At 47.4% G+C, this 26,024-nt stretch overlaps 2 pseudogenes; both read right to left on the bottom strand.

Annotated features, from left to right (window-relative positions):
* Window positions 1–17,764: 17,764 nt before the first annotated feature.
* Window positions 17,765–17,887, bottom strand: LOC136662746 (5S ribosomal RNA; annotated as a pseudogene).
* A 29-nt stretch (window positions 17,888–17,916) lies between these two features.
* Window positions 17,917–18,036, bottom strand: LOC136662805 (5S ribosomal RNA; annotated as a pseudogene).
* Window positions 18,037–26,024: the final 7,988 nt, after the last annotated feature.

Here is a 26,024-nt window from a genome sequence, read left to right as displayed (position 1 = left end):
TTTTCTCTTCAGCCAACGGAGACGCCAGCAAAATTGGGCGGAAGTAATCCCCTGTATATTACTCTGAGCATCCGAGCTCGATATTGGGTTCCCCGTTGCCATAGCGGCAGCCAGCATTTTCCGAAAAGATTTATAAACAATGTCTGCCATGATTCTGGCTCTCGGTGACTTCGACGCAATAACTAGTGCCCCCAAGCAGAATATAAATCCAAACACCAGGGTACCATTCAGATCACACCGGTGCCTTGTTATATGTAGGACAAGAAGAGTATCTCACTGGTGTCCATTAACGTACCTTCTCCTGCCCAATCACAAGATGGATTTCATGTAGATAGATAATGCGGACGCAGAAAAACGTTTACTCAAGTTCCCGTTTCCAGCTTAGCACAGCGGAAGCAAAAAGGAAGCCTGTTCTCCTCTGCCCTCATTCACAGGGCTTTGAAGTTTTTTTATATATATATACTTTCAATGGCTGTTGCATCCAGGGGGAAACATCAATAGCGTCTGGGGCTTTTGTTCATTAAAGTCTCCAAAATGTTTGGGGATCCGCAGGGGGAAAAGCACCAAAGGGCAAAGCATAATTATGTTGTCTTTTGTTAAGCTTTAATTTTTGCTGGCTTTGCAGTTGCACATGCTGCTGCCGGGGGCTTAGGAAGGCCAGTTCCTTCCATCACATTGTAATGGATCGACATGGGGCTCAAGCAGAAGTAGCACTGCCTGTGATGTTCCCAAGTCCATTAGCAACCTGAGAACGCATTCCACATGCGCTGCCTCCGACGTATCCTCGGCATCACCTGGCAGGACAAGGTTCCAAACAACACAGTCCTGGAACATGCTGGAATCCCTGGCATGTATGCACTGCTGAGACGCCTGCGTTGGCTCGGTCATGTCGTGAGAATGGATGATGGCCGGATCCCAAAGGATCTCCCCTATGGAGAATTCGTGCAAGGAAAGCGCCCTACAGGTAGACCACAGCTGCGATACAAGGACATCTGCAAGAGGGATCTGAAGGCCTTAGGAGTGGACCTCAACAAGTGGGAAACCCTGGCCTCTGAGCATCCCGCTTGGAGGCAGGCTGTGCAGCATGGCCTCCTCCAGTTTGAAGAGACACTTGGCCAACAGACTGAGGCAAAGAGGCAAAGAAGGAAGGCCCATAGCCAGGGAGACAGACCAGGGACAGTCTGCACTTGCTCCCAGTGTGGAAGGGATTGTCACTCCCGAATCGGCCTTTTCAACCACACTAGACGCTGTGCCAGAACCACCATTCAGAGCGCGATATCATAGTCTTTCGAGACTGAAGGTTGCCAACACCTAGGCGCATTTATTTGGCAGTCTGTCTCATTCAGTGCTCGTAGCAGGGAACTTAGGGCCAAATCCTATTCGATTTTCCAGTGCAGGTGCGAATGTGCCAATGGATTGTGCACTGCATCCTATGGTGGGGAAGCATGGGAACATTTGCTCCCTTCCCATAGGTGCTGGCGTCTAGCCTGGACACCTTTAAAAGGGGATTGGGCAAGTTTCTGGAGGAAAAATCCATTATGGGGTACAAGCCATGATGTGTATGCGCAACCTCCTGATTTTAGAAATGGGTTATGTCAGAATGCCCGATGCAAGGGAGGGCACCAGGATGAGGTCTCTTGTTATCTGTTGTGCTCCCTGGGGCATTTGGTGGGCTGCTGTGAGATACAGGAAGTTGGACTAGATGGGCCTATGGTTTGATCCAGTGGGGCTGTTCTTATGTTCTTATGGCTGCGCCGCAGCTGCATTCACACCTGTTCTTCCCCAGATGAAAAAATGCCCCGCATGTAGTTATGATTATCAGACACCAACACAAAAACTGTTCAGAATAAGAATATGGCAGCCATAACCAGCAGGAAATTCCCAATGTGGTACTTAGAGGCAATCTTTGAGAGAGATCCTTCAGTCTCAAGGATTCTCAAGGATCACCCAATATGCTTATCTTTTCCGGAAATGAGCCGCTGAGGCTCCACTTATTCCCTCTTTTTACATAATATTATCGAAGCACTAGTAAGTCTTATAGTGGGAACGTGTGATAAGGCCAAGGACAAGTACCGTGCAGCAGCCTAATTCGCTTATACACAAAGTATAATTTGAATAACGTTTCATGACCTTGGCCGAGATCAGACTGGCAAGTCAGTGCATCTGTTAAAATAATAATAATAATAATACATGTATTTATATACTGCCTTCCTCGGTCGTCAGATTTCTCCTCAGACTTTATTCAAGGCGGTTTACATAGGCAGGCAGTTCTAAATCCCCGTAGGGATTTTTACAATCAAAGAAAAGTTCTATCTTTCAAGAACCACAACATTTCAGATGGATCTTTTAGATCTGGTATCACATTCTGGCCTCCCATTTCCTCCCACGCACGCTGACAAGCAGCTCCTTCATCTCTCACATGGAGGCAGCCAAGACGCTTCTTTGCTCACACCAAAGAGCAGGTGGAATAACTCGGCTCGGCTTGTCAGCTGCTTCAAGGTCTCACTATTCACGGTGCCGTCGGCCTCGAACTGGCGACCTGTGGATGTTGTCTTCAGGCCAACGGAGTCGCTACCCTCTAGACCAGATGCTCCTGCCACAGACCTCCTGTTCAACTGTTTTTTGCTGGTACAATGTTTATGCCCAATCTTTATGTCGGTTAACACACATCAAAGGGTTGTGCTGTGTTTTGTGTATGAGACTGAGGCTGGTTGGGTTATCTTAAAGGGCGGTCTGTGCAAAGGACTGGACTGGGAAGTGCATCCCTGTTGGTTCTGCTGGACTTCTCAACAGCTCTTGATGCTGTTGAACATGGTGCAGCTTGGGCGCATTGATTTGTCTTGTAATCTTGTCTTGTATCCTTCCTGGAGGCGCAGATCCAGAAGGCTGTGTTGGGAGATTCCTCCTTGGCCACGTGGTCTGTGGTCTAGGTCAGTGATTCTGGCACCCCTTTAGAATTAGAATATGTCAGGACCCACTGGAAGTGATGTCATGACCAGAAGTGACATCATCAGGCTGGAAAATTTTTAATAATCCTAGGCTGCAATCCTACCCACATTTTCCCAGGAGTAAGTCCTATTTACTATCATCGTTCAAAGCATATACAGAGTAGTTTGTTTGTTTGTTTGTTTGTTTGTTTGTTTGTTTGTTTGTTTGTTTGTTTGTTAAAAGTGCAGATCTGTAATGTTTACCCAATGCAGTCACATGCCATGGTAGCATAAAGCCTAATATATTAAAAATTAAAAATTGAAATGAATGGGGACCCACCTGAAATCAGCTCATGACCCACCTAGTGGGTCCCGACCCACAGTTTGAGAAACACTGGTCTAGGTTGCTCTGCAGGGTTCCGTTCCTAATTATTTGAGTATCAGAATGAAACTGCTGGAGGAGGTCTTCCAGGGTTTGGGTGCCATCAATGCATTTCCAATATGGAGGAAAGCTTCATCACAGGTTACAAGTCAATTATGTCATTTATGTATTTAAGAACCCAATCCTAACATGACGTTAGGCTGGTGCAAGCACTTTTGCGCCACTCAGGAGGCAGTTAGGGCGTCACAGTTAGGCCCTGGTCCATCACGGGCGCCAGGGAACGTGAGTTTGCACCGGCCGAGCTCAGCCAGCGCAGGGATCTGGGGAGGGCGGGGAAGAGGAGGGGAGGAGGTGGGAGGGAGGCGTTCTGAGGCGGGGCAAGGCGGGTGGCAGGCTTTCCCGGGGGCAGGCAGGGCCAAGATCCAGTGGTTATGCCAGATCCTAACCCCATTCCTGGGAAGCCTGGGCTGCTCAAATTTTCGCTACTTCCGGAGGTGCTGCAAATCTGTGTAGCTCCATTGGGGCTGCAGTGGCTCTCCCCGGGGTAAGGGGAAGCGATTCCTTTTGACCCAGGCTGAGCCACCAAGCACCAAAACCTTGTACCCGATATAGCGCTGGCCCACTGTCCTGCCGGTTCCAGCACAAGTTAGGATTGTGCTGCAAAAGATTTATATACCACCTTTCCTATTCTCAAAGCGACACCTGTATGATGACTATATGCAACCTCTGGGGTTTAGAGGGGGTCTGTCTCTGAATGCCTAATGCACGGGAGTGGCAAGACACAGGTCTTGGAGAGCCACTGTGGAACTGTTTGCTAGAGTAGGTGGCGATGGCACCTGGACTAGACGTTTTTTAAAAGGGATTGAACAGATTTATGGAGGCAACATCCATCACAGGTTACAAGCCATGATGACTATATAGCAGGGGTGGCCAAACTGGCTTAACATAAGAGCCACATAAGATAAACTTCAGGTGTCTGCCATCTGCAAGAGAGATGTTTGAGAGCCGCAATCTTGAAGAAGCATTTAAATGCTTCTTACTCACATTTCTTACTCACCCACTTCTTACTCACTCAGCATTTACTCACCCTGAACATTAAACTTTTTAAATCCAGTTTATACCCACTAAGTAAGAAAGCTGGAGATGTTTTTTTTTTATTTTATTTACCTTTTACATTAATTGTGCTTCAAAAAGGAGCTCAGCCCACATCTTTCTGTGAGTTACACGTTATATGTCAAAGACCCACGTGTGACTTCTGAGCTGTGGTGTGGCCACCCCTGCTATGAAACTTGTCTCAGAATGCCAGATTGCAAGGGAGTCGCAACAAATACAGGTATTATAAATTGGGTGCCCTTGTGTGCCCTTCGGGGAGAAAGGCGGAATACAAATCAAATCAAATCAATCAATCAATCAATCAATCAATCTGTGTTGGCAACCTTCAGTCTCGAAAGACTCTGGTATCGCGCTCTGAATGGTGGTTCTGGCACAGCGTCTAGTGTGGCTGAAAAGGCCGATTCGGGAGTGACAATCCCTTCCACACCGGGAGCAAGTGCAGTCTGTCCCTGGTCTGTCTCCTTGGCTACGGGCCTTCCTTCTTTGCCTCTTTGCCTCAGTCTGTTGGCCAAGTGTCTCTTCAAACTGGGAAAGGCCATGCTGCACAGCCTGCCTCCAAGCGGGACGCTCAGAGGCCAGGCTTTCCCACCTGTTGCGGTCCACTCCTAAGGCCTTCAGATCCCTCTTGCAGATGTCCTTGTATCGCAATCAATCAATAATGCTGACTTCAGTGCTCCCAGAAGCATCTGGTGGGCCGCTGTGAAATTAACGAAGCTGGACTAGCTGTGCCCTTGGCTTGATCAGGCAGGGCTCTTCTTATGCAACAATGGACAATTCAGACAGGCCACAGGTACTCCAGGTGATTAGAACAACTGTTTTTTTTTTGTTTTTTTTTTGGGGGGGGGAGTGTATTCCTTCATCAGGGTCTGATCACATAGAGCCACCATCCTTGATCTTACCTGCAGGGCCATGGCTCTAACACTACATCCCCTGATAGCAGGAGAAATGCAATATTAAACAGCAAAATTCATGGTTTGCTCCATAGCTGTTTCTATCCACACCACATTTCTCAGCATTGTCCTGCATTTTTTTTTTCCACCACCTCCACTTTAATGAAGGGATTCTGCATTTGAATGAGTTGTTTACCGTTAGGGTTATTGGTTTGAGAAAGGCAAGCCCTGGACGATGGAATCCAATGAGTGCGGCTCTCTTTTGTTCTGCCATATCATGAAAAGAATTTTTTTTTTTTCCATAGACCATCTTTTGTATCCCCTGGGATGGATTTATTAATGAGCTGCACCTTTTCCCCTCTCCTGTAAATCATATTAACAATGGCTTCATTTGTGCAGGGTTCTGTGTGACCAAAATGACACAACGATGCTTGTCGCTTTAGTTCTGGGAAACAAACAAAAAAATGCATTGGAGACAAACCAGCAAAATAAAACCAGACAAACAGAGAACCACTTGCTTGCTTGCTTGCTGGCTGGCTGGCTGGCTGGCTTATTGATTGATTGATTGATTGATTGATTGATTGATTGATTGATTGATTGATTGATTGAAGCAAAAGCAGTTGCACCTTTAACACTTACTTTGGAATCCTGATTCAGACACTCACAGCCCAATCCTAAGGTTTGCTGGTATAGCCAAGCCACATAGCCTGTGGGCATCTGATACAGCAGAAGAGTAGGCTGGAGGTCTCTTTGGGATAAGGGGATATATTTCCCCTTAACCCAATTGAAGCACCAGCCACCCCTATGGGGTTTCTTGGATCCACACCAGCTTATGCAGGTTCAGGCTCTTTATCCACGGATTTTTCATTCGCTGATCTGCTCCATTGTGGGTCTCCCGGACTCACATTGAGCCAGGCTTGGCCCAACTGGAACTCTCCGAAGGTGACTGGAGTTGAACTCTGGTCGCCTCTGGAGGGTTTAAAGGTGCTGAAACTGCAGATTTAATTATCCACGGTTTTTAGTATCTGTGAGGTGTCAGAGAATGGATCTCTTGTGGATACCAAAGCACCACCTGTATAGGGCTGCCAGTTGGAGAAGGGGGTTTGGATGGGGCATGTGCCATTGCCACTGAACCCAACCCCTCCCTGGCCAGTGTTCTCCCTGTTCTACCCTCTCCCTGCCCAAAACACCTCTCCCCTCCTCTAAAATGCCCTCCTACCACCCTCCCACACCCCCGGGCTGTGTGGTGCAAACCTACCCGTGCCAGGGTTCAGATGAGGGTCTGCCAAGCTGGTGTGGGCCTTTGCACTGGCGCAGACAACTGTCAGGTAGGCCAAATGTGCCTTACAGCATGTCTGCCACACTCTGAGCCAGCATAGGGACAGCCATGCCTGCTCAAGTAACTCAGTTTAATCGTTAGGCATGACATTGCCTTGTATGGAGTCCACGTGGAGTTAGATGGGTCCATAGTACCCGTGCGTTCTCAGCATAGCAGTTTCATGTGGTTATATGGGAAAGGATCAGTGGTAGAGTATCAGAAGGTTAGAGGATCAGCCCCTGCTATCTCCAGTTAAAAGACTGGAGATAATAAGATCTCTGCTGGGGATTCTGGAGAACCAGTGTCATTCAGAGGAGAAATGCTGAGCTGCCTGGTATGGGGTAGGGGAAGCAAATAGGAGCATCATAAATGACAGAGGCAGGGTTGGCTCAAAATCTCTGGATTGATGCAGCATGCCAAATGCTGCCTCCCTTACCTAGAGATGTGGCAGGATCTGCTGCTTCCCTCCTTGTTTCAGAAAAAGAAAGAGGGGGATGTTGTGGATAAGAGAATGTGGAGGAGAGGAGAGTGGTGGGCTAGAGTGTCTAACCTACAACTCTTCTTTCCACTTCCTCTTCTTCTTTCCACTTCCAACTCTACCACTTCCTCTTTCACTCCGTCTCCCTATTCCTTTTGCAATACAGTGAATGGGAAGAGGAGGAGAAGATGGGGGGCAACTGAGCAGGAGAGGTGAGTGTTCCCCAACCATCTGTTACCCTGCACATGCCTGATCTTGTCTGATCGCGGAAGCTAAGCAGGGTCAGGCCTGGTTAGTACTTGGATGGGAGACCGCTTGGGAATACCAGGTGCTGTAGGCTTATACCATAGTCTTTCGAGACTGAAGGTTGCCAACCATTGTTGCCTAAAGCAACCACCTCAGTTCACCCCATGGGTGGTCCAACCCTGGTCAGTAGGTTCCATTCCCAAGAGCAACATCCACATACTCTACAGGGGGTATGCACTGGGGACTACCTACTGGGGACTGAACTGGGGATTACTTAAGATCTTCATGCTCCAAGGGGAAGGAGGGGGGGGCCCCGAGGGCAGAGGAAGCTTCATGTCTTGCAGAGACCAGCACTTACCTGAGAGGAGTACTACTTACAATGTTGCATTCCAAATTTAAGATATTGTAAGCCACCTTGGTGGCCTCTTTGGAGGTACTTAAGAACATAAGTGCTGCTGGATCTGTTCAACGATCCTTTTAGTCCAGCTTCCTGCATCTTACAATGGCTCACCAGATGGCCAGAGGAGCACACAAGGCCAGAGGCCTCTCAAACCCAGAGGTTGCATATACCCAACCATGGCTTGTAACCTGTAATGGACTTTTCCTCCGTAAATCTGCTCAATCCCCTTATAAAGGTAGAAAAGCAAGAGATGGATGCATGGACGGACGGACGGTCATATCTTGAACTTGCTTGCAATGAAGAGGGGGTAGTTTAATTTTGTGGAAAAGTGACCCCAACTTGAGCATTCAGGAAGGTAGAAATAAAGGACAGAAAAAGAAGTTCATGTACCTTAACTTTACAGAAATTCTGCCTCTATAATGTTGGTATGAGTGTAATGATGTTTTAGTAGTTTAAGGTTCTCCTGTGGAGTGAAACTGGAATATTAATGGATATTAATATTCATTAATGGATGAGTCAAGGGACTCATGTCTAGAATCACAGAATTTGAAAGGACTGGAAAATCATTCTGACAAGAGGAAGAAGAAAAACAAATCCCGTAAGTCTTCTGACAAACACACACACACCTCTCAAAGGCACAGAGTCCCCAATGTAGCGTAACACAGCCACAGAGGACAAAAGCCAACAAGGTGTCCCAGCTCAGTGATTCACTAAATACGGGGGGAGAATGGGGAATGTAGTACTGGCCATGTCCCAATGCTTGACATTTTGACTAGGTATGTTTCCCCCCCCCCCCCCATGGCTGTACACATACGTTCATTGGTCTTCAGCTTGTCAAGAGTTAGAATGCTCTCAAACTCTACATTTCAACAGAGGATCTCATCATGAAGTGTGTGCTAGAGGAATGAGATGCTACAATGCCATGGTCCCTTGTTTTTCTCCTCTGTTCCCACCTCATGGTGGCCAACTGACATGCGCTGCTACAGTGTCATTTGGTCCCCACTCTCCTTCCAGACCAATTGAAAGGAGAGGAGGGGCAGAGACTGGCATGGCAACAGAGTGGGCATACTTTGAAAGGTGGAAGGAGAGAACCAGAAAATGGGATGACCTAAAAGGAAGAAAGCAGGTGGGTGAGTAAGATACCAAGAGGGCCTGTTGCAGGTTTGGGAACTTGACCTAAGGAACCCTTACAGTGCCAAAGTAATTGGAAGAGCTTTATTTCATCTGGGCCCTTGGCTCCTATCCAATCTGAATGGGCCTGAGCCTCAGAACAAATGTGGACAGCAGCTTTGCCATGACCCATCTGTGGTCTGATCCCAACACACTTCTGAGTTCTGACCCACTTGTGGAAGACAGTGTGGTAAAAGCCCTGCAGATATACACCTGTGCATATGTAGGAGTGTTCTACACTTGTTGTCCAGGATTCTGTGCATAAATTGGAGGAACACATGGATATCCAAGTTAGGGAGTCACAGCTCTGTGGGAGAGCACATAACTGTTCGTGCAGAGCACATAACATCTTCACACAAGCATGGCCTCATGATGTAAGTCTCTAGCTCTCATGAGTGATTACAGGTCAGTTTAGATAGCCTTACACCAGTGTTTCTCAAACTGTGGGTCAGGACACACTTGGTGGGTCGCAAGGGAATTTCAAGTGGGTCCCCATTCATTTCAATATTTTATTTTTAATATATTAGACTTGAGGTTACCCTGGTATGGGGCTGCATTTGGGGAAATGTGACAGATCTGTGCTTTTAACAGGCTACTATATACAGTATATTCTTTTAACAATGGTAGCCAATAGGACTTATTCCTGGGTGCATGTGGATAGGATTGCAGCCTACGATTGTTAAAAAAATTTCCTGCTTGATGTCACTTCTGGTCACGGCATCACTTCCGGTGGGTCCTGACAGATTTTCAGTCAAAAAGTGGGTCCTGGTGCTAAAAGTTTGACAATCACTGTTACACTAAACAGACCAGCAATCTGACACTGTACCTTCAAATGAGGTCATGCTATCATTCTGAGTGGTTTCGCAACAATTCAGTTTTCCTCTGTGTGTGTTTGGGTGTGTGCTTCCCCTTAACCTCACTAGGCACTTGCGTTGTGTGTTTTCCCATGGAGGATTTCTCTTGGTGTGAAACAGATATTAGTATCTTTCCCCTAAGGCAGTGATTTTCAATCTTTTTTGTCTCATGGCACACTGACAAGGTACTAAAATTGCCAAGGCACACCATCAGTTTTTGGACAATTGACAAGGCTCACTTTGCTATTGATAGGGGGTTCATATTCTCAATGGTCCTGTTAATAAACCACCCTCCACCAAACTCCCTGGGCACACCTGGGGAAATATAGCTTGAGCAACTGAAGTTGGTTAGCGGCAGAGCTAGTGTGCGCTATGGAAATAAAACCTTTGAAGAAGGTTTTCAAAGGATCTGCTCCCTTTAGGAACATTGTCATGGACAATCAAAGCAACAAATCACTCCATCGTTCTGTTCAAGGTGAAGATGGGGGGGGGAGAGTTTTCCACCCTGCTCCGAGCACATGCAATAAGTACATGTGGTCACGTGGTCTGATTTTTATACCTTCTTATTGATTTGTTTTCCAGCTCGTTATGCATCCTCCAGCTGCTTTCCTGTCTTTAATTAGCATTTCATTGTTTTAAGGTCAACGGGTTGCTGCTTTAGCAAATACATTTACCGCTCTTGATTTTGACCTCTTGGACTGCACACGCAGAAGCTGCGTTCCTCAAACCGGTGATGTGATGGTACAGGCACTTGAACCAATTAGCAGGCTAATCTTAAGTGCGGCTACCGCTGGCGGAATGCACGTGTGCACCATCACAAGTGTGCTGTAAGGAACATTGCGGCAGTGTGGAGGATTGTGATGCTGGCGGACAGGCCTGCGTTGGCCTGCCAGCTCCAGTCGGAGACCAGGGTCCACTGGAGCAGATAGGTTAACCTCAGGCCTCAGGGATGGGGAGAGGATGGAACAGAGGCTGGGAATGGTGTAATGGAGCGGGGTGAGGGCGGGTGGGGAGGGGATAGGTTGGTCCTGGTAGGGGAGCAGGAATGGCAACAGTGGCTACTACTATATCCTATCCCCCCTTCCTGGGCCAATTTCTCGACATGGGGCTGCTCCGACTTGTGTGAGTGATTTTGCTGGCACAAGCCAGAGTACAACATAACAGCAGTCACAGCTTACCTTGGGGGGAAGGGATGAACCCCCCTTCCTTTGGGAAGCCCTACAGCAGCCTCTCCTTCTGCACTGGATACAATGGAAGCCATTTCGGCTCCGCTGCACCAGGAGACTGGTTAGAACTGGGCTGTCGGTCCAATTGATTTCAGTCAACTTACCCACCAAAATTTGGGTCACAACTCACCAGTGGTTTGCAAGCTACTGTTCTGGAACAGCTGAGCTGTTTCTGGAGGAAAATTCCATAATGGGTTACAAACCACGATATGCATGTGCAACCTCCTGATTTTAGAAATGGGCTATGTCAGAATGCCAGATGCAAGGCAGGGCACCAGAATGAGGTCTCTTGTTATCTGGTGTGCTCCCTGGGGCATTTGGTGGGCCGCTGTGAGATACAGGAAGCTGGACTAGATGGGCCTATGGCCTGATCCAGTGGGGCTGTTCTTATGTTCTTATGAGCTAACTGATTTCAAGTCATTTAAAAAATGTATAAAAATGGAACAATTGAGTTTTTGAAAACATCCCAATTAAATATATAAGGGATATTAGAGTGCGAGCCTCTGTATGTTATCTACTGTGTGTTATCTACTTATCTCTGCATGTTATCTACTTATCTACTGCGTTCTGTAGGACTCACTCCTAGGTAAATTTGATAAATTGGTAAATTACTCCTAGGGAAAACTTTGCAATATCTGTCAGGTGGCCCTTGGGAAAGATCAATAGCTGAGACTTCATGTTGGCAACCTTCAGTCTCGAAAGACTATGGTATCGCGCTCTGAAAGGTGGTTCTGGAAGCTGAGACTTACGTCCTCATGTACTTTAATATGTACCCTAGGCAGGGTCTCAGTTTGCCTCCTGTTCAGCCAGATGTTTCTTCTTAACCAGAGTGCTTTTGAAAAAAAAAAAAAGGTAGCAAAAAAAGGTTTCAAAGGTAGCACCTGAACTCTCTTGCTGATGACTGACATCATTGCTTTGGTTATAGAAGCTCTACTTTCCCACCAACTTTCCCTTGACTACACCCCTGGCCCTGAATCCAACAGGATCTGTGGTTGGCAACTACAGGTTCTTGGCTCAGTGAGAACTTGTCTAGTGCTCATTCCAGCTGTTTGCATCACCTCCAGTACTGTATTTCTACACAGTGCTGTGATAAGCACACACTGGTTTCATCCTGTCTTGATTATTTTGAATCCAAGTGACATAATAGAACAAGCAGTTCAGCTGTGTTTTGACACCTGAGGGGGTTCATTCCCAGAAACCCCACGGATGCCGAAACCCACGGATAATGAAATCCACGAGACTCTCAGCCCCTCAGAAAGCCTTCTAAGTCCTCCAGATGACCTTAAAATGTCACTTCCATTCCCCCCTCCCCCCCAAAAAAACCCAGACGTGATGTTCTAAGGCAGTGGTTCCCAAACTTTTTAGCATCAGGACCCACTTTTTAAAACGACAGTCTATCATGACCCACCTAGATTTATCAGATGTTTAAAAAAGGAGATGTTTAAAAATACCCTCTAACATTTCTCTCCCTATATTTGCACATGCTTGCAAACTGAAGGAGGTGAGCTCTTTGTACCTTAATTAGCACTACGGTATCTGATTTTTGAATCGCCTCAAGAGCTTGAGGCAATTAATTAATCTTTCCATCACTTTTTGGCAAACGACCAAAAACCAGGTCCCGACCCACCAGTGGTTCCCAACTCACAGTTTGGAAACCACTGTTCTAAGGCCTTCCAGAAGCCTCAGAACACCCTCTGGATATATTCAGATGGTACAAGTTAGGCCACAATGTGAGTAGGGGCACAGGTGTTGTGGACACAAAATTCATGGATGACAAAGTCTGAGCTATAATAGCTTTAGGGATGCATAGAGCAACTCCCCAAAACAGAATGTTCCTTTTCTTACATAAACTCATATGGTTTCCCCTGAAAATTCTCAAATGTCTCTTCTTCGAAGGAACCCTGGAATTTACTTCAAATAGCATTGCCGAGAGTCCATCTAGTCCAGAATCCTGTCTAGTAACCGTGTGCTCTTGGGTTGTCTCTTAGAAGAAGAGCCCATGATTCACTGAGATTGGTTGCAAATGCAAGAAATTGCTGTTCCGGGGCTACAGAAGAGGAATAAGCCCTTCAGAAGGTTCTCTGATTGCCATCCTTGCCCTTTCAGTTGGAACTTGTGCTCAAAAACACACACAAAAGTGAATTAAGACAGGGATGGAAACCCAGCACTCTGTTTCCCTGAGTGTTTTTAACATCTAATATGTAGGAAGGACAAGAGAGCATATGCTCTGACCGTCCAAGGCTGAGATCCACAATGTATTTAACTTGGGAGATAAATTCTGTTGACATCAATAGGGACTTACTTCCATCCACCTAATGTGCTTAGGGTTGTCATATAATTTAATAAGTGCAGCTTCTCCTGCCTTTTGTGAATGTGGTTAGGTGATGTTCAGATTTGGTTAGTAGATTATTTAGTACTGATGGCCATTTCAGAAAGGCCTCAAGGGGTGGTGGAAAGGCTACAGCTCAATAAGGGAGCACAGGCTCTGTGTGCAGGCGGTCTTCAGTTCAGTCCTTGGCATCCCCATCTGCCTGAAACCCTAGAGAGCAACCCCCGATAGATAGATAGATAGATAGATAGATAGATAGATAGATAGATAGATAGATAGATAGATAGATAGATAGATAGATAGATAGATAGGACGGACGGACGAGAGGGAGGGAGGGAGGGATAGGAAGGAAGGAAAGAAGGGATAGAGAGAGAGAGAGAGAGAGAGAGAGAGAGAGAGAGAGAGAGAATGTGCTATAACTGTTTCTCAATAAGTGGTGTGCACAAGAAGCTGACGGAACATACCAAGATCCAGGTCTACAGAGCTTGCGTCCTGAGTACACTTCTGTACTGCAGCGAGTCATGGACTCTTCGCTCACAACAGGAGAGGAAACTGAACGCTTTCCACATGCGCTGCCTCTGATGCATCCTTGGCATCACCTGGCAGGACAAAGTTCCAAACAACACAGTCCTGGAACGAGCTGGAATCCCTAGCATGTATGCACTGCTGAAACAGAGACGCCTGTGTTGGCTCGGTCATGTCGTGAGAATGGATGATGGCCGGATCCCAAAGGATCTCCTCTATGGAGAACTCGTGCAAGGAAAGCGCCCTACAGGTAGACCACAGCTGCAATACAAGGACATCTGCAAGAGGGATCTGAAGGCCTTAGGAGTGGACCTCAACAGGTGGGAAATCCTGGCCTCTGAGCGGCCCGCTAGGAGGCAGGCTGTGCAGCATGGCCTTTCCCAGTTTGAAGAGACACTTGGCCAACAGTCTGAGGCAAAGAGGCAAAGAAGGAAGGCCCATAGCCAGGGAGACAGACCAGGGGCAGACTGCACTTGCTCCCAGTGTGGAAGGGATTGTCACTCCTGAATCGGCCTTTTCAGCCACACTAGAGGCTGTTCCAGAACCACCTTTCAGAGCGCGATACCACAGTCTTTCGAGACTGAAGGTTGCCAACAATGATGTGCACAGTGCTGTCACTATGGGGTTCAGGGATGCGTGCTGCACCAGGTGATGTACATGGGGGGGGGTGACACGATTACTGGCCAAAAATTTTAAAATCTTGGTATTTTCAAATAATAGCACCATGCTATATATCAATTGATGTGTAATTTCATGTAGAATGCAATGAAACAAACTGCGTTGAAATAACTCTATTCTGTCAAGAGTTGTAGCCAAAAAATCAGCAAGGTTGGGGCAATGGTACATCACCATGCCCACCACGTGCGGCATTGCCCCTCCCATTTCATGGGAGAAGGCCCGTCATAGGGGTAACACACTGGCCTCCAGCACTGGGTGACACAAACCCTAGTGGTACCACCAGGTATATGTACCACCTGTGGTATGTGAGGTGGTACATGTGCTACACTCAGACACCTACTGCCTGGTAGTGATGCTGCAAACAACAGTAAGAGCTTTGGCTCAGCAGGCAGAGCTCCGGTGTGCAATTTTTGCGCACCTGAAAAAGCCCTCCCGCCTGCTCTGAGCCTCTTGCAGACATGTTGCACTAGGTGGACCAATGGTCCAGTTCAGAAGAAGACAGCTTCCTTTGTCTTAGAGAGTGGTAGCTGGCTACCTTCCCATCTTAAGGCAGAAGGCACATCTTAAAAGCAGGAAGTCCTCTTGTGAAACTCCCATTTACTCTATCGGAAGTCATGCAGGAGGACTCCCTTGTGGAACAAGTTCTAAGCCTTTGATAGTTCACAGGCTGTGCGAATTTCTTTTAGGAGAATGACTCATTGCGAACTACAGTGGGAAGATGTGTCATGCTTATGTAGCAGGTTGGTTTAAAAAAAAATGAGGAAACTGTGCTCAAACAAAGGTATGCATTAGCTGTGGAGCAGTGGTTAGTCATGGACACGTCTAGTGCGGGTGGATCCTTGGCCAAGAGTCACTGGAGGCCCCTACTTAGTGGTGCATGGAGCAACCAGCCAAATGGCGTCTACTGTCTTTGTTCATTATGTCAGGAGCTGCCTGGTTAGGGCCGAGAAGTCTGTGAGTGGCTTCCCCATGTGGTGACTTATAGGCCTATCACAAGAGTAGAAGGTTCTGACGTTCTGGATCATCCCCACCTACCCAGGCTGGCAATTGGATCTCTCTGAGCAGACAGAGCTATGAAGGACTTAGTGTGTTTGGGTTAGGTGTTTTCTGCTTGCCCTTCTGGGATACGTAGCTTGACTTTGACTCCTGGCTTCCTTCTGAGTCATGGCTTTATTCCTGACTCTTCCATCCTGATTCTTGGCTTGTTCTATGGCAGCTGCCCAAGTCCCAGCCCTGAAATAATGCAGTACTCTTGCTGTTGTATCATTAGTTGCAAGGATATGGATGGAGGGGGAGGTCGTGTAAAAGGGTCAGACATCATCTGGCTCCTGAAGAGTGTCCCAGGGTGTCTATCAACAAGGTGGTTGTGGCATCAGCTGAAAGCAATTCTGGCAGCTGCCATTTTCCGCCAACTTTGCTGCAGGGGTTAGCTGTGCTTCTTCTGGCCCTGAGCCCTTGACCAGTGTCCCACTGGGCTGGCCGCTGATGCCAGCCCTGGTCAAGGGGATTAGAAAAACAAACAAGCAGGCAAGCAAGCAAAAACCATTAAGCAAAGAGGTAAAATGTACAATAGGTCTGCTCATATGCAGGGGGCATATTCACCCATGTTCACCTAGGTAAGGGGTGCCCGAACCCCGGCCCTGGGGCCACTTGCAGCCCTCAAGGCCTCTCAGTGCGGCCCTCAGGGAGCCCCCAGTCTCCAATGAGCCTCTGGCCCTCCGGAGATTTGTTGGAGCCCATACTGGCCCGACGCAACTGCTCTCAGCTTGAGGGCGACTGTTTGACCATTCATATAAGTTCATCTTTAATATATTTATTTATGTAAACTAATGCAAATTTATTCAAATTTTAAATGTAAATTAATTCTTTCCCCCCCGGCCCCCGACACAGTGTCAGAGAGACAGTGTGGCCCTCCTGCCAAAAACTTTGGACACCCCTGGCCTAGGTGAACAGCAATATTCCCATAGCAGGGCTCACTTTGGCGTCAGTGGACAGCATGGATTCAATGATTGAGGAAGTCGCCTATTCACATCCAGGGCCACTGATTCTTACAGAGAATTTGATCTAGATCAGTATTTCTCAAGCTGTGGGTTGGGACCCACTAGGTGGGTTGCGAGCCAATTTCAGGTGGGTTCCCATTCATTTCATTATTTTATTTTTAATATATTAGACTTGATGCTACCATGGTACGTGACTGCATCTGGGGAAATGTTACAAACCTGTGCTTTTAACAAGCTACTATGTTTATGCTTTTAACATTGATAGTCAGTGGGACTTACTTCTAGGTAAGTGTGGGTAGGATTGCAGCCTAGGATTTAAAAAAAAAATGCTCCTGCTTGATGATGTCACTTCTGGTGGGTCCTGACAGATTTTCATTCTAAAAAGTGGGTCCTGGTGCTAAATGTGTGAGAACCACTGATCTAGATGGAGAGCTACATGAGGTTCCTATTAACAGTAATTGTTATACCATCAGTTTAGAAGCATCTTGCTCTACTCACCAGCAGAATGGCTAACAGAGCAGGTGGAAGGGGGAGGGTGTTTCAGGATCACTAATGTATGACTAAAGGCAACGATGATCGTGAAAAATCAACCTTGAGTTGGGAAATCTTGATTGGATTAAACAGTGCAGGCTAGGTAGGTGGAGTTTGCAAGCCCTTCTGGGTAGAGCACCAGCTACTGTAGACTTAAAAAAAAAAAAAATCCCACCCTCATCCTGAATCAATCCATTTGTCCTTCTAAGTCAGTACAGTGGATCCTCTTTATCCACACCACAGAGGGCCTCAGAGAACCTCTTGGACACAACTGGAGGCCACTTCTGGTTTGCATTGGTGACTTCTGGTAATGTCTGGAGTGTTCTGAGGCTTGGGGATGCTGCGTGTGGCTTCCCCATGCCTCGAGCAACTCCTGCGCATGACTCAAAGTCACCGGTAGAAACCAGAAGTAGCTTCTGGCTGCGTCAGGGCGGCCTTCTGAGGAGGTTGGCAGCTTGGTGAGACCTCCTGAGGGTCGGACATGGCCTCCAGATGAGTAACTGCAGTGCTGTGCCACACCCCCCACCCCCAGATTCCAGTATCTGTGGATATTGTTATCTGCAGGGGGTCCTGGAATGCATCCCCTGTGGATACTGGGGGCCCATTGTATTATCAAGACAGACTGGTAGTGGCTTTCCAGGGTTTCCTAAAATATTTTAAATGTTGGCAACCTTCAGTCTCGAAAGACTATGGTACAAGCCTATAGCACCTGGTATTCCCAAGTGGTCTCCCATCCAAGTACTAACCAGGCCTGACCCTGCTTAGCTTCCGAGATCAGACGAGATCGGGAGATAGTGTTCAGTATAGGGAGATGGTTGGCAACCTTCAGTCTCGAAAGACTATGGTACAAGCCTATAGCACCTGGTATTCCCAAGTGGTCTCCCATCCAAGTACTAACCAGGCCTGACCCTGCTTAGCTTCCGAGATCAGACGAGATCTGGCACGTGCAGGGTAACAGTTGCTGCTTATTATTTGCCCAATCTGGGGATGCCACAGATCAACTGAGGGCATTTTGTACACCAAGAATAAGCCACAGACAATCACCTACAATCGCCCCCTTCTTAAAACAAGTTCTCATTCTTTCAACGGAGGCTGTCACATTCCAGAACCTTTTAAAAGCCACTTTTCCTCCAAAATCCAAGGTGAGAGTGTAGCATCCACATTGTGTAGGATCAATGCCCTGAACCCCGACGCTTCCCCTGTCCTAGCAGTCTTTGAAACGTCCGCTAGCCCCTTTTTTTGAACCCACATTTCAGTTTGAAAGCCTTTAAACTAAATAATGTTGTCCGTTAACTTCCATGGTGTGCTTTACATTTATTGGCAAATAAACAAATATTATGTTCCATTTTATCTTTCCCCCCCAATTTTTATTTTTATTTATTTATTTTATTCATTTCACGTCTCAAGGGAATTTAAGCACATTTTCTCCAGCTTTCATTGCTTCCATAGCAGTGAAAAAGGCATACTGGTGGCAGTATGCCTTTTCTTAACTCTTCTCCCCCTCCCCCAGCTTGCTACTTACAAGAAGCCAAGCCTTTCAACACCAGCTTTTCTGCTGATTAACTCCCCACAAGGGTTCAGTGTTGTGCTGAAATAATGTTTCGGGGGTCCTGTGAAACGAACCCCCCTTTCTTTGGCAATTCACACATCTTGCTGAAAGGTCGGGAGATGGTTTGCAAGGGAAGCAGATATTGGGAGAAGACAGAGTTAGGGAGCAATCCTATCCTGTGCTGGAACAGGCAAGCCAGGAGGCTTGCGCTGTATCCAGCGCTGGATAGTGGCCATAAGCGGCTCAGCCAGAGGCAAGGGGAAACATTTCCCCTTACTTCTGTGTAAGGGTTGCTGGCTCCTATGGCTCTCCTCTGACTTGCGTCACCTCTTGAGCCACCTCTCGAGCTTGAAGCTGCTTCATTCTCCCTGGGAACAGGGGTTGGGATCAGCATAACTGCCGAATCCCAGCTCCGCCTCCCACTCCCAGCCCGCCCCCCCGGGCCGCCCATTTCCCACCTTCCACCTACCTCCCCGCCTTCCCCCCGCCTACCCCACAGCCTTGCATCAGCACATCCAAGCCAATGCAAGGCTCTCAGAGCAAGCCGTTACCTCTGTGTGCCGACGCACGGAGGCGCAAGGGATTTGCATTGGCCCATGGGCGCCTTTGGATTGTGCCCTTGATCTTTCTTGCTGATGCAACGGGGCCAGTGTTTCCAAGGCCAGCCCGAGATTTCCTGGCCTCTCCAAGGCAGTGCCAAATGCCACCCGCAGTTGCCTGGAGGTGCACCAGCCTGGGCTACTCCCTGGATTCGAATGGGGAAAGGACGGCTGCATTTGGCCTGCTGGCTACACATTTGACACCCATGGGCTAGCGTATAGGCCTCTCTAGCCCATCAACCCTAGCCTCTCCACACTTCCTTCCCCTACTCCATTCCCTTCTTCCTTATCTAGGGAGTAGGAGTGGTACGTCTGCTCCCACGCATGACTGGCTTGTCCCAACTCTCTGTGTCTGCATTTTGCATGAGAAAGATGAGCAGTGGCTGAAAAATCCTTGGCTGGGAGCTTCGTTGCCTTACTAAGGACAGCGTGATAGATGTCTGCTTGAACCTTTTAGGCAGGCGTCGTGTTCTTCATGACGCCTGAAAGAGGTTTCAGTGTATCTGCAAGGCTTTAAAACAATTCCCAGATGACACTGGACCAGAGTAAAAGAGTGCCAGCCATGATATATGATGTCGCTAGTCCCTGTCATTCTCATCTTTTGCCTGCTGCGTGAGGGCTGCTGGCTCAAACGTGTGTGTGTGTGTGTGGTGGTTGCCATTCGATCAGTCGCAGAGAAGGGAATAATGCTGTGTTTGGTAATCTACCTCTGAATGCATTGATGCATCTGAAAATGCTTTATCCTGTGGAATCTGGGCTCAGGGAAGCTTATACTTCCATTAAGGCACAACTTCGTTAGCGCATCACGCTCTCCAAGTCATAGCGGAGCTGACTCATCGCTCACGATCCTATTGCTTTTAGATGTGATAGCAGGAACAATTAAGAAGTGTTTGGGCTGCACAGCTGCAGCTGGAGATGTCACAGTGATTCTACCAGGGCTGAACATCACAACTATAGACGGTCTGGGATAGGTGAAAAACCTGCACACCAGCAGCCAATCAGATGTGAAGCAAAAATGCCTACCTGACCCCATTGGTGACGAGGGGCCCAATTCCATCCAACTTCCCAGTGCTGGAGTAGCCATGGTGTAGTCCCAAGGAAGGGGAACGAACATTCCCTTGCATGGAGGAGGCCTCCATGACGCTCCTCCTGTTGCAGAATGCAGCATATGCCCTCTTGGCACGGCTGCACCAGCGCTGGAAATTTGGATAGGATTTGGCCCTAGTGTCGCAGGCAGCGCATGTGGAATGCGTTCAGTTTCCTCTCCTGTTGTGAGCGAAGAGTCCATGACTCGCTGCAGTACATCCTCCGACGCATCCTCGGCATCACCTGGCAGGACAAAGTTCCAAACAACACAGTCCTGGAACGAGCTGGAATCCCTAGCATGTATGCATTGCTGAAACAGAGACGCCTGCGTTGGCTTGGTCATGTTGTGAGAATGGATGATGGCCGGATCCCAAAGGATCTCCTCTATGGAGAACTTGTGCAAGGAAAGCGCCCTACAGGTAGACCACAGCTGTGATAAAAAGACATCTGCAAGAGGGATCTGAAGGCCTTAGGAGTGGACCTCAACAGGTGGGAAACCCTGGCCTCCGAGCGGCCCGCTTAAAGGCAGGCTATGCAGCATGGCCTTTCCCAGTTTGAAGAGACACTTGGCCAACAGTCTGAGCCAAAGAGGCAAAGAAGGAAGGCTCATAGCCAGGGAGACAGACCAGGGACAGACTGCACTTGCTCCCAGTGTGGAAGGGATTGTCACTCCCGAATCGGCCTTTTCAGCCACACTAGACGCTGTGCCAGAACCACCATCCAGAGCGCGATACCATAGTCTTCCGAGACTGAAGGTTGCCAACACAATGGCCCTAGCTAATCCCAGACTCTTATGATGGGTGTGTGGGTTGAGTCACAAGCTTCTCCACTCTTGAATGAAAAGGTACATTGGCCACAGGCAAACTGCTAATCTCTGGCCCCACCCTTGGCCACGTGTACCACCTAATCAAGATATTTAAAATTTTGACCAGTAGTGGTGTCAGCTCCCCCACATGGGTGTCACCCAGTGTGGCCCACAACCCCTAGCGATGCCACTGCTTGAGAGTGGAATCTTGGGTCATGCACAAATCTTGCCCCCTATTGTGAGCCAAACACTGGGATGCTTTCACCTTTCTAATGGAGATGCCTACAAATTTCATGCATCCTGTATGTTTGCATCAAAATATGAATTCATCAGTGGGATGCAGTCTGGGACCTGGCAAAGGTCACCCCTGCCTACATCCATGTTCAAGGGGTTTTGTGGTGGTTGACAACCTTCAGTCTCGAAAGAATATGGTCTAAAGCCTACAGCACCCGAGATTCCCAGGCGGTCTCCCATCCAAGTTCTAACTAGGCCTGATGCTGCTTAGCTTCCGAGATCAGACAAGATCGGGAGATAGTGTTCAGTATAGGGAGATGGTTGGCAACCTTCAGTCTCGAAAGACTATGGTCTAAAGCCTACAGCATCCGAGATTCCCAGGCGGTCTCCCATCCAAGTACTAACCAGGCCTGACCCTGCTTAGCTTCCAAGATTGGGCATCTGCAGGGTAACATGTTTTTCCACCAGCTCTCATTCTGAATGATGTACGTAAACACATTGTTTGTGGGAAAATTCATATTTAAAAGGTTCTCAGCATCATACTGATGTAGTTCTGACCCTGTAGCCCCCCCAACCCTGCCCCCAGGAAATCTCCAGCGGCTTTGCGATGCAGCGGTTGCCATTTTGGCCCCACTGTTCCACCAGGCACCGAGAAGCATAGGATTGGGCACCCATCAGCTTGTTATATGCCAAGTCAAACATTCCCATCTTCTCTCCAAAGAGATTATTTATTATAGGTGTAAGGTGGGCATAGGAATCCATTCCGTGTAGAAGACTCGACAACTTACAATCAGTTCTGTAAGTCTCCACTTGCAGGCTGAAACACTTTGGGCCCGACCAATCTCGGTTCAAGCTCCCCCATTACAAATGGGCATCCGTGGCAAAGACTGGTGTTTGCTGGCAAATGGAAGGGTTAGTTTGCATTGGAAACAAGATGTCCGAGGAAATTGATAAGCACTGCTCAGAGTGCAACCGCTGAGCAAAGATAACGGCTTGCCAATAATTTCACTCCATGGGTTTTTATTGATGCACAGAAGCTCTTTGCTCTGGCCTCACTAGGTTAATTAAACAGGGAGGAAATGGCTGACTTGGCAAGATGGGGGAGTCGCCAATGCCTCGTGGGGTGAAAATTTATTGTAAAGAAGAAGCTTGTAAATAATGACAGTAGATGCTTCCTAGCGTGGCTTTAGAAAGTAGAATCAGATGTTTCCTCCAACCCCCACAGGCCTGGATCAGATCCCCCTTTTAGGAGATCCTTACAAAAAATCACAGTAATTGCCCCAGACAGTTTCACAGTAATTGCCCCAGTGGGTACTATATTGTGATGGTTTGACATTGTTAAATACATACTTTCTCAGCAATGCTTATTGCATGGTTGATGCCAACTTTAGGCATATGCTATATGGGCCCCCATTTGTATGCCCATGTATGTGAACTATCCCCATCTTTGACTGCTTCCAAACTGGGCAGGAATCGGAGAAAAGCCCTCCTTTGCCGTGTTGTACTCTGAGAAGGAAGGAGTGGAACTCCTTGCCACAGGATGTGGTGATGGCGTCTAGCCTGGACGCCTTTAAAAGGGGATTGGACAAGTTTCTGGAGGAAAAATCCATTATGTGTTACAAGCCATGATGTGTATGCGCAACCTCCTGATTTTAGAAATGGGCTATATCAGAAGGCCAGATGCAAGGGAGGGCACCAGGATGAGGTCTCTTGTTATCTGGTGTGCTCCCTGGGGCATTTGGTGGGCCGCTGTGAGCCACAGGAAGCTGGACTAGATGGGCCTATGGCCTGATCCAGTGGGGCTGTTCTTATGTTCTTAACTACAATTCCCAGGAAGCCTTGCAGGTCCCTTGTTATCTGGTGTGCTCCCTGGGGCATTTGGTGGGCCGCTGTGAGATACAGGAAGCTGGACTAGATGGGCCTATGACCTGATCCAGTGGGGCTGTTCTTATGTTCTTACCTTGTCATGTGTCCAACCAGCCTTACCTGTGCTATTGCCTCTGATTATTTAAATCAAACTTGTAAGAAGAAGAAAAAGAAAAAAAGAAGTAGGTAGGTAGGTAGGTAGGTAGGTAGATTGATTGATGGATGGATGGATGGATGGATGGATGGATGGATGGATGGATTGATTGATTGATTGATTGATTGATTGATTGTGGGGTCTCCAACCACAGAGGGAGGGTTAGGAGATTTCTTTATTTTAAATAAATTCTTTAATGTGTACCTATTGCAAACTTTTATTTTACGACACCGAATGAATTTGATTTTGTCAGGGTCATGCAGCAAGCGTGTTGTGTGAGAGGGGGAGGGACCGGAAACTGTATAAATGATGTGTATTGTTTGTGATTAGGTGTGCGGGATTTGAGTGGACATTTCTCCCTGTACCAAATAAACTGGTTTTGGAATTCTCCACCCCTGGTGTAACTGGTGAAGCACTCCGGGCAACAAACCATCTATCTGCTTGCCTCAGTCCTGAGATCACAGAAGACACTTCCAGTTTGCACCAGTGTGAACTGGAAGTGCCTTCCATTCACATCTGGGAAGCCTCCTGATGCGCGGGGAGGCTGCATGTGGCCTCCCTGTGCCTCAGAACACCTTCCAGATGTGACTTGAAGCTACTTCTGATCTCATCCAGGAAGTCCTCTGAGATTCGCCAGTCCTGGACTCTGGCATCCACAGATAATTCAAATCCATAGATGCCAAGCCCACTGTTACGGAGGGCCCACTGTAAATAAAATATAGAAGAACCCTCCTAATCCTTCCAAGCAGTTGCTGATCTGTTAAAAAAAAAAAAATTCCCAAACATCCCAAAGGCTGCAGTCTTATACACAATTACACAGGAGTAAACCCCATTGATTATCATTGTTAAAAGCATACACCGAACATCTCAGAAGCTAAGCAGGGTCAGGCCTGGTTAGTACTTGAATGGGAGACCGCCTGGGAATACCGGGTGCTGTAGGCCTATACCATAGTCTTTCGAGACTGAAGGTTGCCAACCAACCAACCATACCGTACGTTGTAGCCTGTTAAAAGCACAGATTTGTCACATTTCCCCAAATGCAGTCACATACTATGGTAGCATCAAGTCTAATGCCTTAAAAATAAAATGCACATTGAAGTGAATAGGGACCCACCTGAAATTGGCTCACGACCCACCTAGTGGGTCCCAAGCCACAACTTGAGAAGCACTGCCCTAGAGACCTTCAGTGTAGGCAAGACAGAAGGCACACACTGTGCTAAGAAGCGCAAAGCTATTGGCATGCCTTTTATTACATGGGGACGGTACGTGCAAAGAAGTATTGCTGAAATGTCCCCCCCACAATTGTGCAATTGTGTCCACACAAGAGATTTCAGGGGGGCAGCAGATTATGTTTTGAGTATGACACTCATTATACATAGGAACCTGTGTATACATATATGGTATAGATTGCCACCTTCTCCCACATAGGTTCCTAGGTGTTATGAATTGAGCATTGAAATGAATAATGCATTTTACTGACTCAGTTAAGAGTGGTGGAGCTTCCTTCCTTAACACATCAATTCTTTTTCTTTCTTTCGTTTCTTTTTTTCCCTCCAAGACAACTAGTTATTTCAAAGGATATTCACAGCAATCAGCAAAGGTGGTTGGGATCTAAATGTCATTGTATGATAATGGTATGCTAAAGAATAGTCTTATCAAATCTTGTGTGTTTATACAATAGACGTAATAGCTTCTTATCAAAACCCATTGACACGTATTCATTTTCTCTTATTAAAGTAACTTAGAAACCTCTGATAGATAATTCTGCATCCTCCTCTTTGAACCTTGAGTGGGGCGGGGAAGTCCTAACAAGTAACCAGAGATATTTCTGCCTCTCTGAAAACTATTTCAGTGGTTCTCAAACTTTTTAGAGGCGCTAGAGGCTGCTGCCTGATTTATAAATGCCAAAGGATGTGGCTATAATGGTGGTTAATGGAAGGCCCCCCCCCCACCCAATAGCAGGCTGTTTAACCCTTGATGCACATAGCCTAATCTGCCCTATCAGTTTCACAAATTATCAAAAATTGGGTCATGACCCACTGGTGGGCCCTGGATCCCCACAGCTTGAGAACGGCTGAACTATTTGGTACAAGGATTGGATTTCATGTGGCATCTAGAAGGAAATGGGGGACAACGGAATTCTTTTATTGCTTATCTTAAATCTGGTTTTGGAAGAATGAAGGTATCAGAGAAAAAAAAATGAGGGGGGACACAGAAGGGGCAATATATATTTCTGGGACTTTGTCCCACATGTTGAATGTCTTATATAAAGTTGTGTATTCTGCATCGATACTCCCAGACCAAGACACCTGAAGAGGCATGCCAAATCTGCCCCCCACCCAATTATTTGCAAGCCTCTGCAGTGGCGTCACTAGGGGGTGCACCAGGTGACGCGCACGGGGGGGGTGACACGCACTGGGGGGTGATGAGCTAAAATCGTGGTGGTGAGGAGTAAATCCATCAAGTTACATACCGTTGGATGCGGAAGTTCAAGCTGAATGCAAAGCAAACAACCAGAGTGAATTATCACCTTTCTATCAAAAGTTACGGCCAAAAAACTGGAGAACAAAAAATGCATGGATCTCTATGGAAAGTGAAAGCCGTATTGCCTGTTTACTCGTGAGTAGGCGAACTTGCCTTAAACCGTTGGAAAGGGCAGGCTGA

This window comes from Tiliqua scincoides, chromosome 11 (genome assembly GCF_035046505.1).
Source record: "Tiliqua scincoides isolate rTilSci1 chromosome 11, rTilSci1.hap2, whole genome shotgun sequence".
NCBI lineage: Eukaryota > Metazoa > Chordata > Lepidosauria > Squamata > Scincidae > Tiliqua > Tiliqua scincoides.
This window is presented reverse-complemented; position numbering and strand designations above follow the sequence as displayed.